Source organism: Megalops cyprinoides, chromosome 1 (assembly GCF_013368585.1).
Source record: "Megalops cyprinoides isolate fMegCyp1 chromosome 1, fMegCyp1.pri, whole genome shotgun sequence".
In the NCBI taxonomy this organism is placed as follows: domain Eukaryota; kingdom Metazoa; phylum Chordata; class Actinopteri; order Elopiformes; family Megalopidae; genus Megalops; species Megalops cyprinoides.
The window spans coordinates 15,157,471-15,173,869 of NC_050583.1; positions in this window are offsets into that span (position 1 = coordinate 15,157,471).

The following is a 16,399-nucleotide window of genomic DNA, read 5'->3' on the forward strand; positions in this document are numbered from 1 at the left end:
TGAGAAACACTGGAGTAAACTACTGTACCTCATTGGAGAGACTTTTTTTTTTTTGTATATGTTAGGTATTTATAGATGCATGAGAAATCCCCAAGCTGGGGTGGGGTAATGGGTTTTTGTATGCTGTCAAAGGTCACAGAATGAGTCACACCTCTCCACAGAAACTTTCACATGTCACCTCAAATCTCTTACTGCCACTTGCCAGGTTGTTAGTGCATAGGTATGGCATACATAGTAGATCTATACAAGCCACAGTGGTTGACCTACTGTAAACCCCTGACACATATAAATGAAAAATCTTCAAATATTTATTGACCAAATCCCACTTTTACATTTTATTGTTGTCATTTAGCAGACACTCTTATCCAGAGTGACTTACATAGGTTATAGTTTTTTTTGATATGTTACCCATTTACACAGCTTAGGTAACTGTGGGTTAACTACCTTGCCCAAGGGTACAACAGCAGTGCCCTAGGGAAGGATTGAACCACCAAACTTTCAGTTACAATCCCTGCTCCTTACCAGCTGTACTACACTGTCACTTATTGCTTTGCCATCTGTAACTTAAGTAATAAAGTATCAGTACTTTACAGTAGACAGTGTCTGTTCCTTGATCACTATAAAAGTCCTTCTGAGGAATGCAGACCTCCGACAGGTGAAGCAGCGCTTCAGTACAGGTGTGCTTTGCACTTGCAGACACTCACTCCCTCCCTATGAAAGACCTGTCTGACATCATCACAGCTGGCAGACATCTATTACAGTGTCTTAAACAACCACCCCTCTCCTCCCCCCCAATTTCCCTCTGTTAGTCATAGCACTGGTAGGTTCAGCTGAAAATGCACAGTGGCTGTGACAGCAGCAGTGAGCAGTGGCAGCAACTATTCTGTTTTGCATCACAGTTGAGAGAGTTACTATGACAACGTTATACATCAGAAGTTTGTCAACTGTAATCCCTGAAAGTATTGCACTCATCATGGTCTTCAGATCCTTGTCCCACATTCAGCTAATGATCATCCAATTATGTCGTTACTTGCTCGACTGCTTAAATCCTCCCAATCCGCTGGCTGAAAGCTGTCTCTTTACAGCCGTCTCTCACAACAACAACATGAAAAGCTGTCAGACTGCACCGTGATCCTTGCAATTTCCTTTTTTCAAGCCATAGCAAACATTTGACTTAGCATTGCTCTAACACGATATTCAAAAAAAGAAATAGTTGCAAATGTCATTTCAAAGAATTAACTTTTATTTTGTTCATGCCACCAGATTGAAGGATTCAATTAAATGCTCTTTATTTTCAGTGTAACCTACCCCACAGTCACCATAAAGAGAATACAATAAATGAAAGCAATTTGTAAAGCAAGTTAGTTATGCCAATTCACAATTTAAAAATCGCTGATTTCATCTGTTTTGTGTTAATACATCAAAGCCCAGGATTTGTTGTGGGGGGTACATTTTGATTTTATTACATATTCTTCGTCCTAAGAGTATTGTTGCAACTTGTGTAATTTAATTTCACACATAACTTTCAGCTTGGCTGCTAAACTTCTGGGAAGGGAAATGTGTCTTCTTTTATTAAATGTGTACTCTATATGTACATATGTATTCTGTCCACCCTTGACCTTTTGACCTCATCTAACGTTATTCAAAGTACTTATAATCAGCCAGGGCAGCAATCTCAATAAATATATAGAATGTTTGAACAATATTTTGAATATGCAAAACTCTATGCATTGTACTATAGATATAATCTGCAGGGCTGAAATTGTTTTACAGGGGTCAGAACACAAATGGTAGGACATGTGAACTCAACATGAAACACACTGAAACTAATTGAAAATGAAACCACACAACAGTTCTCTATATACTACAAAACAAACAAATACCACATTTCTATTTCAGTATACACAAGGATATTAAGACATAAATCAAGAAGTATGAGCTGTGCAAAAGTGCCAGCATTCTTTTCCTTATGTAAAGTGTCCAGATTGTTGCTAGTTCCTCTCAAAAACTAAATAAGTTGGATTACTGAAAGTCAAGGGTTGTAGCAACTAGACTACAGTATGTCTATCTATGTCCATTTTCATGCCACAGAGCTAATGAAACCCGAAAGTTTATACATTTGTTATGTTTTAAAATCGTACATTTTGTGGTCTCTTTGGCTACATCTTGGCTTTAACATGGCAGCATTCCTCTGTGATATGAGCACTACTAAACAGCTCAACCAAAATACTGTAGAGGTCAACACAGTACGTAAAGATTACACGTGATTGCATTTCCATGTAGACAAATTCACTTCAATTCCTCTGCCAATGGCTGCAAAACTTTCCATACTTTATAACAATTGAGTTTGAGTTGACCGCAGGATTTCAACTGAACTTGGCAGTGATCCAAAACTATTACAAGGAAGAGAGCAGACGGGGGCTGAAATCACTCCCAGCATGCAACATCTGATGAGGGCTATGGAGCTGGGACTGTAGAGAGTACTGTATACAGCCAAAGTTAGCAGAGCACTGAGAGTTCAGCAATGTTATGACTGGGGTCCACTTTACCGTCTTCTCTCCTACCCTGAAAAATCAAACGACCCAAGGTTATGTGCTGACATGCAGTTGCCAGAACGAGAGATCACCTGAGAAGATAGCCGTATAGATGTGCTATCCCGATTAGCTCTGCGGGAAAAAAAAAAGCGTCCGCTTGGTGTGCTGCCTGTGTCCCTGCCTGAATGGCACAGTCTGAATTCTTCTGGTTTGTCTTTACCTTTATAGCGGATATCATTTTCCTTTTGACCGAGTTTGGACTTGCCCAGGAGTATCAAAACAGATGACATTTTTTAACAGTCTGGTTAAGAAAGCCTATTGTGGGGCCCAACATTGGAAAGTCTACAAGCCAGAAGCAGGCACAACTAATCCCCAGAATAATGGTAGGAATGAATAACTCAAACCACATCCACTGAATCAGGGCAATTGTATCTACGATTCCTCTATACAAACACCATCAGAACTGAGTGAGGTACACTCACCCCTTTGCAATCCGTTGTGTTCAGATTCAGTGAGCCAGCAGGGTGAACAGAGCACACCACGTGGTCCAGTTATCCCCTGAAACATTATGGAGGTCAGGGTTGACACGTGGCTGTCAGCACTGGGACAATTGTGACAATCAGTTGCATAAACAGCTAAACAGGCAGATAGATCATTACCCAAATATACTACTCCAGTCAATACTCCCAGGCACATAGTCGAGTATACTATATGTTTAGGATTAGCAAAACATGTGCATCTATATTGTTATAATTGGCATATATTAGTGTTTTTGCTGCTGCACCAAGGAAATCTGATCTGCCTTGTGGCAGCTGAAGTACAAGCTCAGTCAGTGTGAGCTTCCTCTGTACCAGGGGAGAGGCAGAAAGAGCTATAAATCTCTCTCCCTCAGAGCCGTGGGTCGCAAACCTGAGAGTAGAGTGGTTTGACAGGGGTCATCCCACACACTAAGACTACTTGTGGTGTCATAACCCCAGCCCCCCCCACCACCCCCATGCCCCAGCAACTGCTGGTCTCACAGCTGCTATTGTGCCACATTGCCAGGACAATTTCAAGTAACAGCTAACAGCTTAGACCTATGAGTGGCACTTCTCACAGCCACAGAGGCCTCTACTCTCGGTTCTGCCTTCACTGTGCTTTTACTGACACGCAACCATAGGAATCAGTGGAAGAAATCACTCCACTTTGACGCTGACTGAAACAGGAGTGCTCTTTGATGATTTAATCCATGACATTCAGTTCATTTAATTCAGCTCATTCAGTTACCATCAGTTACAACAGTTTACAACAGTCCTCATCAACATTATGAAGTACAGACAATAACTAAATAAGGCAGTTAAAAGACACATATCTCTTATATGATTTGCTTTGGTTGGTTATCAGATACCATTGGCCAGGGGAATTTGCATATCTTAAATATTTACATAACTATTATCCATTTATACAACCGAATACTAAGTGAAGCAATTCAGATTAAAGGCTGGAAGATACAACAGCAGTTACAATACACTGCCAACCCAATCTATCTACAGCAACAAATAGAAAATAGAATGTTAAGTTTAAACATTGCAGAAGGAGTGTGGTTATATACCATACAATTAAAGGTATTATTGCTTCTCTTTTAATGAAATATTGAAGACTATATTGACTCCTGTGCTGTCCTTTGTGGTGTAAAAAGTGGAATGAATAAATAGGTTTACAGAAGTCCAATGCACATTTTTTATTTACTTGAATTTTTTTTTTAGATTTTATCCATTCACCTCTCAGAATGTAACCATGGTTTAATTTTAGACAAAAAATAAAGCCATTGTAATTACCAGCACCAACCAAATATTGCATTTTTAATATGCCTGGCTAATAGTAATATGTAATTGATGGGCCCCAAAATGATACTTTTCCAGTGAGGGAGAATTCCTGGGATTCTTACCAAAACAATGGTGCTGAAATGTGTTCATCTTATAAGTCACAGAAAAATAGTGGGTTGTTTTATAAGTCTTTCCTGTCTCACTCTTGGGGGAGCTTTTCGTGGGTGGGGTGCTGTCCTGTCAAACTGCAGGGTGCAGGAGGGTACGAGGCTGCATCAGTATAAACTCCCCATGAGCCTATGCCTGCCTGTGAAAGACATTAGTGACACATGCCCAGACCTAACGTCACAGACCCTGGTCTCTGCAGGGGACATAGAAAGGACAACATTTAGGGGAAATTTCATCTCCGAGTGAAGCTGCCCTCCTGCCCTGTGGGGCATGCACATCTGACTAATGGCAGCCAGTATAGGTATAACAGGGAAGAGGTGAGGCCTCAGCAAAGCCCTGCAGGAAACTTGTTTTGCTCTTTGAGCTTTGTTTTTTTCCTTCCTCCCTGAGTTTGCATATACAGAGTTGATCATGTCACTACAATGAACTGACTCAGTCCCATGGAGTTTTGCATGTAGGTTTATGCAATCAATGTCTTCTTTTCTGCAGTGATTTTTATACATTTTAGGTTGTATCTTGATTACGATTTTCTCAATGTTCTCATAGAAAAGTACACTATATGGCCAAAAGTATGTGGACACCTGACCATCACACCTATATAAGCTTATTGGACATCCCATTCCAAAACCATGGGCATTAATATGGAGCCCCCCCCCACACACACACACACCCTTTGCAGCTATATCAGCCTCCACTCTTCTGGGTAGGCTTTCCACACGGTTTTGGACTGTGTCTGTGCGAATTTGTGCCCATTCAGCCAAAAGAGCATTTGTGAGGTCAGGCACTGATGTTGGACGAGAAGGTGTAGCTCGCAATCGGCGTTCTAATTCATCCAAAAGGTGTTCAATGGGGTTGAGGTCAGGGCTCTGTGCAGGCCACTGGAGTTCCTCCACACCAAACTTGTCAAACCATGTCTTTATGGATCTTGCTTTGTGCACAGGGGCACAGTCATGCTGGAACAGGAAAGGGCCTTCCCCAAACTGTTGCCACAAAGTTGGAAGCATACAATTGTCTAAAATGTCTTTGTATGCTGTAGCATTAATGTTACCCTTCACTGGAACTAAGGGGCCTAGCCCAAACCCTGAAAAACAGTCCCAGACCATTATCCCTCGTCCACCAAACTTTACAGTAGGCACTGTGCATTCCGGTAGGTAGTGCTCTCCTGGCATCCTCCAAACCCAGATTCATCCATCAGGCTGCCAGATAGTGAAGCGTGATTCATCACTCCAGATAACTTGTTTCCACTGCTCCAGAGTCCAGCAATGACGTGCTTTGCACCACTCTAGCCGTCACTTGGCATTGCACATAGCGATGTCGGGCTTTCGTGCAGCTGCTCAGCCATGGAAACCCATTTCATGAAGCTCCCAATGCACAGTTCTTGTCTTGATGTTGCAGCCAGAGACAGTTTGGAACTCTGTAGTGAGTAATTCAACAGAGGATAGGCGGTTTTTACATGCTACATGCTTCAGCACTCAGTGGCCCCGCTCTGTAAGTTCACGTGGTCTACCGCTTCATAGCTCCTAGACGCTTCCACTTGACAATAATAGCACTTACAGTTGAGTGGGACAGATCTAGCAGGGCAGAAATTTTGCGAACTGACTTGTGGCAAAGATGGCATCCGGTGACAGTGCCACGTTTAAAGTTACTGAGCTCTCCAGTACGACCAATTCAAAGGTTTGTCTATGGAGATTGCATGGCTACGTGCTTGATTTTATGCACCTGTTAACAATCAGTATGGCTGAAACACCTGAACTCTATAATTAGGAGGGGTGTCCACATACTTTTGGCCATATAGTGTACCTCTATTGATCATTGCATGTGTAGGTGAATGTGTGTACAATATGCCTCTGTGTGGGTGTATTTGAGACTGTGTGTGTGTGTGTGTGTGCATGTGGGTGTATTCGAGTGTGTGTGTGTGTGTGTGTGTGTGTGCGTGCTTGTGTGTGTATGTGCATGTGTGTGTGTTTGTGTGTGCGTTTGTGTGTGTGTGTGTGTGTGCGTGCTTGTGTGTGTATGTGCGTGTGTGTGTTTGTGTGTGTGTGTGTGTGTGTGTGTGTGTGTGTGTGTGTGTGTGTGTGTGCGTGTGGGTGTATTTGAGAGTGTGTGTGTGTGTGTGCTTGTGTGTGTATGTGCATGTGTGTGTGTTTGTGTGTGCGTGTTTGTCCGTGCACATGTGTGAGTGTGTGCAGTGTGCCTCTGTATGCATGTGCATCCATGTGCAAGTGTTTATATGTCGGCATGCATTTGCGCATGCATGTGCGCGTGCGTGTGTGTACATTGGCCATTTGACCACAACTCTCCCTTTCTCTCCCGGGGATTAGCATGTGCTCAGATGGAAAAACCAGGCCTGCAGGCCCTTGTCTCTAACCCCTGGAACAGAAGCACACTTCTGGGCCCACACATTCCTCCCGTTTGCCCTCCCTGCTCAGCACAGACACACAGCTGTAAAGAAAACAGCCATGCTCCATTTGGTAACCTTGAAGTTCATCCCATTACCATGATCTCCCATTTCCCCAGCTTCAGCCAGGCAAGCATGGGCATCTGGACAAAAGCTGGATGGCCACGTTCTTCCGCCAGTGATCATTTCTTTTTGTTAAAACCACAGAAATTGTGGAAATAATTTCCCAATTTCACAGTATTCAGCTTGTCAAAACTTAGGTGTATCAATTAGTGTCCTGTTCAGTTCAGCCACCGAGGAGTAGCAAAGAAGGTTCCTACAAAACTACACTCAAGCATTGCTCTCCTCAGCTGTAGTTATAGTCAGATATCAGGTGGAACCTTCAAAGGTTTTTCAAAATCACAGACAGAAAAAAGTAAGAACACAGAGCACATGCAAGCAGCAGGGTACAAAGTATATACAGGCAATTTTTATTCCTCTTGGAAGGAAACCTTTTGTTGACCATGTACTATATTTGACATTGCTAGGTACTAATCTGGTCAATTCAAGGGTGAAATGCCATGTACTTCAATGGTAGCATTCTAGGCAGCAAGCAACTATAAGTGCCTAGCTGCCTATCTGATACTGTCATATAGCAAGCTAACTGGCAACCCATTTTAGTGCATATAAGAAATAAAAAATTAACTTAATACTTTAATAATCTTAATACTTTTCCATATTTGCTTCCATTGTTTAATACTCAGTGTCATTAGTAAATTATTTATCTTTTTTTTATCTTGGCCTCCGTGTGTTCTTTAAGCCTGTCTTCATGAAATTAAAGATAACTGGTATATGTCACCACACATTTCCCTTCCACAATAATGCATAATTTCACAGCTCTATTTAGAATGCTCCCTATAAAAGAGACTACACTGTTTCAGTACTGTAACTATAGTTATTCATAGTAAGCCAGCCCCACGTATCTCAATTAAACCGTGTGTCTCTGAGGAAATGCAGCACACCACTACTGACAACTCCCTTCTGTGGGCAGCCTACACAGACCACAGGCAGCACCTTGTTAACATGTTCTAATTCTGCAAATTACCAAGAATACAAACCACTCTATATATTTTTTTTCTTTCTTTTTTGCAGTCGTTTTCATGTTTGCTTTATTCTGAGGGACTTCCGGACAGTAGTGAGAATATACACGAACCTATTCCACAACAATTTTTCATAATATACTTAGAATAAATTAACTGAAAATAATACAGGTGAAAAGTGTATCTGCATGCCAGCACACACCACATCAGCATCACGCTTTAGTAGATCGTAGGATGTGTCTGCAAGACTCGCAACAAGCCGAAACAGGCCATGGTTTTTTTTTTTACCCACGAGTTGCTTTTTTTTTTTTTTTTTGTTTTTAAACCTTCTGCGCTGTTGCGCAAGAGCGCTACGGTTTCTCAAAATGTGAGCGCTACATGACACAGAACCCTTTCAAGTGGAGTTCCGCCTCCTTGCTGCTCTTCACACAGTGTGATTAAAAACAGGTTTAAAAATGCCCCCCGTTTCATCCGCTGGCATCCTCTGTGTGAGAAAATCATACCCATGCAAATGAGGAGAAGCATGTCCATTCTGTTGAGTGTCTGTTTGCTTGAGGCTCCAGTTGTGCCCTAGCCTTGATATGTGCCTGTCATTTCCTGAACCCAAGAAAGACAATAGCTCTTATCCAGTTCATTCATGCCCTTAAAACTTTACCACTCAGAAATGTATTAAGAACTTGAATATTACAACAGAAGTAATGAAAACAAAGAAGGTGATTGTTGATTTTCTGGTAATGGCTTCAAAATTTTTGTGGATTAGTTTCTTCCTGATAAGGTTTTCTTTTCTATCACTAACCTTGTCATGAGTTTTTTTTTTTATTATTGTAAATAGTCAACCATAGCTGTCATTCTCTTGCATTAATCTTTCATGCTTGCTCCTCTTGTGGGTTGCATGCATGTTGTGGCCACGCTAATACCAGTAAAGCAAAGTTGCATCGAACTGAACTAAAGAGAGCATTTGCCCAAACCTATTCATCACAAATCCAAAGCCACGGTCCACATCCATTAGACTGCTGTTTGCTTTTCCTGAATGCAATGCTGCCGGTCAGCACACGTGGTGATTAGCACTCTCTGGGTGTTTGTCACGCACAAGTCTGCCATGGTTCGGTAGTGGGAGCCGTTCCTCTCCGGTGAGAGCTCAGATGGAAGGATCAGAGAGGACTGGTTTCCGTCTGGAGGAACCCTTGCTCCGCCGGCCGTAAGATTTACAGGCACAGCGGGCGCCCGTGACTCTGAACGTCTTCATTGTTTCTGAAGACCTGCGCTAACTGAAAGAGAGCACCATGGGGATTTCATCCGGGCACATCGGGGACTTGAACCAGACTGATCTACAAACATCCCAGGCTGAGGTAGAAAGCACACGGGACCTGTGGAGAGACGCAAATTCCTCCCAGTACAGTCAGAGACATCATACCAAGAAAGGCCATACTTATGGGCCAAAATATGCTCCCAAAGTTTGTTTTTCTGCTTTTAAACATGAGAAACAGTTGTTGTGAGAAAGAGTCAATACATCTGCTGTTTTTCAAATAAAAAGATAAATCAGATCTCTTGTTTAGAATTATTTCACTGTAAGAAATGTTCAGCTGAAGGGAGAAGAAGTTTGCTTTTTATGTTATTGGCGGACTCTGAAATCCAGGCCCCTCCAAGGAACTCAACTTCCTTTGTATCTTATCGGAATTCCAGCTATATTTCTGTGTCTGGTGCGGCAACAATTTTTTTGGAAAATTTAAAATGAGATATGTGGGATATGTGGGATTTTGTGGGTTTCTGTTTAAAAGCTGTTTTCCTTGGTCTGACAATTATAAATTGAGGGTTAGAATGAATTACAGTGGTGGAAACTTTCAAATGCCAGGTTGACTGATGATTATCAGAAATGGTCTCAGATATGAGTGCATATGCTTTTCAGGCTGCTTAGACTCTCAGATAATCCTGTGTTGCTCATTCTACTGTATCACAACATGAGTGCTTAATGAAATTACGACTGTACCATTGCTATTTTTGATATTTTTATGTTTTATGTTTCTAATTCAATTGACAATACAACTTTTGATGCATGTCACAAGATGCATAAATTCAGGAATTGTACATGTACGTATATTTGGGAACATTTTTTTTTTCTTGTTAAATTTGAATTTTGTCATTGCACTTCACAACAAGATGATGGGTTTTTTAGAGCCGTAGGATGAATGAATTTTGCTGAAGTGTGAGTGGAAAGCATTTAGAACAATCAAAAAGTATGCCGAGATTGAAGCAGTCAAAAAATGTGACTGCAGAAGTGGATTACATTTGTAATGTACTTGCTTTCTTGCTTCTTGCTCTCTGTTGCTTGTTGAGTTTAAGTCTCCTGGGGAATGCACTGTCTAGTTGCTCTCACTGGTTACAAAGTTGGGTCCACATTTTACGAGGACAAATTATTATGTATTCTTTTAACTGCTTTTTCTGTTCCCTGCTGTAGGAAGGATGAGCACTCCGCTTACTGGGTTGGCTCTGACTGAACCCCGGATTAGATGTGCTACGTTTGCAGTCTATGGTCTATTCGTTGGAATGAGTGTTTTTATTTGAGACTGAACCCAGTGCAAATTAGGCCATGACTTTTGGGGCAAAGAATGTTTACAAAATGGAAAACCCAAATGAAAATGCATGGGTATGACTTTCTCTCATTCTCATAATATATATAAGATGAAGCTCCAATTACCTTAGTACAGAACTCTGTGGACAGCGTGTTCTAGATGTGGTCACTGTAATGTGTTTCAGTTCAAGGGTGCATTCAAAACATACAAAAACATATATTGACAATATGAAAGGCAAGGGTTGTTATATTGGATTAGGATTTTGTAGGGATGGCTATTCAAATTCTTTGAAAAATGCACAAATTATTTCTGTTTTCACATTTAAAAACTTGATTTAAAAAGTGCTGCATTGTCCATGTCCAGAACGTCCTGACCATGTGGAAAGAGGATGCAAATCACGCAGCAGTGAAATCACTCAGACAGATTTGTGTGTGGTGCACTTTTCTTTCTCTTTCTTGTTCCGACTTTCAACTCACAGTCTGCTTTACTGCAGAGGCCAGCCTTTTTGGTCTCCAAACCACAGACCCTTTCTTCCATAACAACCATGAGAGGGCAATCCTGTAAAAGAACAAAACAAAAAAAACATTCATAACATTTAAACGCTGAAGCCAATTTAATGTGAACCACCCTGGTTGTAAGAGCTGTAACAAAGTGTACTTTCATCCTTCATTCTGCCGGTTATGCTGATATTTGCTATCACTTCCCTGATACACCGCAGGGTATGTTGGAGACTGAATTCAGCCAGAGGTTTACCTCCCACTCTCCTGCAAGTGTTCACTTCTGGTCTATGGTGAGGGGATGCAGGCCTTTCGACCTGAGACCGCACATTCTCCTTCGCTGCGTGTGGCGTATTTGGAGAGCACTTTGGTGTGGATGTGAAGGACTGGGGAAACCTTTTTTTTTTTGTTTTATCCTGTGGGGGTATGCATTGGTGTTACACTTGGCCTGCGGTGCTGTCTGATCCTCACCGCAGCTGCAAACCTGCAGAGAGGAGAAATGATTAATCTGCCCCTGCATCCTCGCCACAGACAGCTGGGCAGCCTCCGCCACTCCTCTGGTGTCCTGCCAGGACACGGCTCTCAGGAGGGGTCCAGCGTGCATCCAAAAACCCCTCCCCCGTGCTTCACTCAGCTCTACTGGCGGCCAAGGACCTTGAGATTAAGAAATGTGCTGTTTCCTGACTGTCCTGCTGCCTCAGGAAGCAAGTGCTTGGGAGCAAAGAGAAATGAACAGGGTGGTTCAATATATGTCATTTTCGCTGTGGTTAACGGCTTCTCTAGGTTATTAGGCTTTTGTTCCAAGCTCTCAAAGCAAGATACATTAAATAAAAAAAAGATGCACTGAAACTTAATCCAGAGTTGACCGAGGCCACATATCTTGGGAGCTTTTATTGGCAAAAAATTCTCCCTCCCCCTCCAATAACTCTCTCTCTTGCTCTCTCTCTCGGTCTCCATCCACCTACAGCCAAATTCCTGCTCAGACAAAATGGCTTAGCATCGTAGCCGCTGTGCTGATATAAACCCACCAAACAAACAAGCCGGATTCATCTTTGCCAAAGCGTTCTGAAGAGGACGTGAACTTTGCTTCCCAAGAGGGACAAAGGCAGCCACTGTCAACACAACAGTCCTCCGTTCTACAGCCATAAAATTGTAGGGTTTGAGGCGTTTAAGGCGAGGAGATTCAGAGCGGGCTGTGGACAGCAGGTAACAGTTCCACTGTGAGGGGCGTTGTCTGTAATCAGATGCCCCAGCAGACTGTACGACACGTGCCTTTTTGGAGGGTCTGAAGATAGTTATTGTTCAGGGCTCCCTATTTCAGCACAGAGGAAGAAGAAGATAAGAGCGTGTTCATGATGGAACATGCCATGCTTTGTCTAAGCCCAGCCCATGAGACTCCTGATGCACTGATGAGATGCATCTGCTGTGAACACAAATGGCAGCCTATTCAGGAGCAGAACTTTGCTCTTTACTTGAGGATGCCACTGAGACAAAACCATCTCCTTTGGAGAAGTCTCCACCACCTCCCACCTCTGTCATTGCAGTTTCTCCCACTCAAAACCTTTCATAGCTGATACAGTGAGCATTGACTCTAATACAGTCTTACCTGGGTTAGCAGTGTGGTGTAGTGGTAAGGAGCAAGGTTTGTAACTAAAAGAATTCCCCGCTGGAGCACTGCTGTTGTAGACTTGGGCAAGGTACTTAACCCACAATTGCCTTAGTAAATATCCAGCTGTATAAATGGATTAAATTGTTAGTCGCTCTGGATAAGAGCATGTGCTAAATGACAACAATGTAATGCAATGTAATCTGAAATGCGCATTGGTAGAAAAATTACCTTCCAAATTGTCAGATGATTAAACAGATCAAAGAGCGTGTCATGAAGTCATTGTCATGAATTGCTGGGAGAGTGCTGTGAGAGAGCGTTTGCCACAGTCAGTTCCAGGGTATATTGTTCTCAACAGTACCTATGATCTGTTCTTCATCTTTGTAACTGAGAAAAAATACAAAAGCCAGAGGGGCCTGATGCAGACACTCAAACCGAGAGCTGCGGGGGCCTCTGGGGTTCTGTGTTTTCTCTACATATGATTTTATCTTCCACTTTGACACCACATCCATATAGAAGTTCTGTTTGCCGTAAAGCCTTCAGAGCCTATCAGTGAGGTCAGATTATTTCTGGGGAAACAAAACACACCCAAAAAAAAAAAAAATACCAGCTTACTCCATACTTGTGATTCAAGATTCAGCTTTGTAACTAAAACAATGTTCTGACTCCGTGTCCAAATTTTTCCTTTTTTTCTTTCCTAGATGTTTTACCTCCCAAAGGGATTGGAGCGGCCAGGAAAAGATTAAACACAGCCTGATTTATGAGGCCAGCACATGTCCTCCTGGGGTCTGCCCAGAACAGCAGAACCCAGCACAGTAGAGAGGGCCCTGTCTGACCTTCTATATTTACACCTTAGGGCCTGACTGGACCTGCTGCCGAATGTACTGAATGTGACTATCCATTAATTAAGAGTGTTGGTAGGTTCTCAATGACTTATGTTATGTAGTCCTTAAAACAATGGCAGTGCTAAATTATGTTATTGAATAAGTTATTGAGTAAGTTTTCCAAGTGAAAATTTAGGCATTTATATATTTTCTTTAGTTGATATTTTCTCTGGTTGAGGGCCCTGTTTTTGGGATCTCTTTTGCCATATGGGACTTCACGCCTTTTGGAATCTTTGATCCTTTTTCATTTCTGAATATTTCATGAGGAGGATGAGGATGTGATTATCAACCACCATTCTTTGGGTTTTCATATGTATGAAAACCCCCTACATCACCACACAGTAGTTGAACAACACAATGCTATTTTTACGTCCACAAGTGCTGCTTGAACTCAGTTGCACAGTGCTTCTGTGTCTGACCTCCCTGAACTGTTGTAAAGTGCCACTGCTTTAAAAATTTCATGCTATGATTGTTTTCAGGCCAGCTAGGTTCTTGTATTACAGCATCAGACGCAATATATGTATGCCAACTCATTGACTGTAATAGCAATAAAGTAGGTACCATTATAACCTGGTCTACCCACACCTCAACACTCTCACCCCCCATCCATCATCAGACCCCTGTTGTCTGTCTAGTAGATACTCCACCCTTCCCCTCCCTTCCCCTCTTCCGAAGCAGTCACCTGGCCTCACAGAAGGTTTCTGTGGGGAAACTGCATACATAGAGCGTATTAAGAACAAGGACCCCCTCTGGTCAGCATTCATTCCAGAACTCCTGCAGTGTCACATTCCAGAGAGACTGATAGTATCCTTAGCCCAAAATGGAACCTCTGTCACTGTCTCTCTCACTCCCACCACTTTAGGTTCTGAGCTCCTGCTGCAGTCAGTCACCGCTATCACCAAAGTAACGAATTTGCCTTCGCTCAGCAGGAGAGCTCGGCCGTTTGGCAAAAGCCACGGGGGCCCCGGGCACCATGCTAACTGCCTCAGTGACACAGCGGTCCTGACGTCACCGAGCAATTATAGAGGTGCCCGCCAGCAGGGCAGAAATACACAGAAAAACATTTGCCAAGAACAATGAGGCAAGCTGTGAAAAAAATGCAAAAATAGCCTTCTCCTTAAAGCCACAGGGGCACATTACACAGGCCATTTGATCACTGATAAGATTACTGTATCCACAGGGAGGATTGTTTTTACCATGGCCGTCTCCCCTCCCTTCCTCTCTCCCATTCTCTCTCACACGTAGCTGAGGAGGAAAGAGTTTACACCCTTAGTTTTTAAAAACTGTAGTGAAGGTGCCTCTCTGCTCTGCTTTAGTAAATACAGTAATACTCAACTGAGTATTTAATGACTTCAGAGGTTAGTGAAAATCTATGCAGCATACATAAGAAATGAGTTATTAATAACCTTGACTCAAGACACAGTCATTTGACAGTGTGGCGAAAGGGTGCGTGAATATGGGGCATATGTGATGGGGGTGATGAGCTTCAGTTAGCTCAGGGACTGGTGGTTTCACTCAGAAGTGTCCAGGGCAGACTGTGAAATGAAGGTGTCTATAAACACGTCTGGGTTTTAACATTGACAGTATACGCAACCTTATGACTGAACAAATAGCGTTGTGTAATGTGGACGGGGGTTCGGCAGCCTCCAACCACAACAGTATCAGAGCCGCTCAGCTCGTGACGGAGGACAGACCCTCCTCCTGGGGACCTCTGTATCTGTGACCGCACTGCGTCCCTCACAGGGAAGCGGGGAGTTGATAAGGGCTGGCCGGGCAGCGGTTAAACAGTCTGGTTTCACTTTTCCTGGAAATGCCACTGGTGTGGGGACTGTGGTTGAGCGGTGGATTGGGTCACAGTGGGGTATCTGTCTGTGTCATCTATCCAGTTACAGCCGCAGGCCTTCCTGCTGGCCAAGCCTCCATACCACCTGGTATTTAGATACGCCATGTTATTGTGTGTCAGTGCAATAATGTATTGTGCGTACACATGCATGTGCACACACACACACACACACGTACTCATCCACACACTTGTGTGGACACACATACATACACAATAAAGAAGTTTATATATAATGTATATTAAAAATATAAATTAAATGTTATCTGTGGAACTATGCTTGTAATCTTTGCCAAGTTTTTAATGTAGATGCCCTCAGAATAAAACAGTTGATGTCTCCAGGTGGTCTGAAACATATGCAAATAAGTTAGTTTGTCATAACTTATTTGTCTCACTGTCTTATAAAAAAGATTGTCAGGGAAGAGATTAATAAATATCATAGAATGACAACTATATAAGTCAACAGGTGGATAGGTTGAATCAACAGCTATGACATGGAATGCATACTTGGGAATAGTGCAAGGAGCAATTACTTAGCTTCACTCTCAGACAAGGACACACACATACACACACCACAGTGGAACCTCCCGCCATCGCTCTGAGACCAGAGGCATCTAAATCCTTTAATTATTGTGTCACGCTTACATCATCGCACACCTCCTGTCTACAGCACTGTGCCTAGGGGCAAATAAAGTGACACACATCATGAGTAATGAAACACACACAAGAAAAGGCAGCAAAGTAGCAGAGACGTTATAAAGACAATAAGGATAGAAGTCCTGCCAGGTTAGTGACAGTGTGAGTCAGTAAGAAAAATACTTTGGTCTGTGGCTTTTAATTAAACAGTAACAACAAGCAGCAACATTTCCCAGGTGCATTTTATCGGGGCTTTATTTTATGGCCTACAGTTGGTTGAGGGGAAGCTCTGAGCTCCATATTTTAGTGTGTGACATTCAGTTATTACTGCTTCTGTATGCAGGCGGACTCCCATCCAGGAAAGCCCCTTCAAAACCCAGAG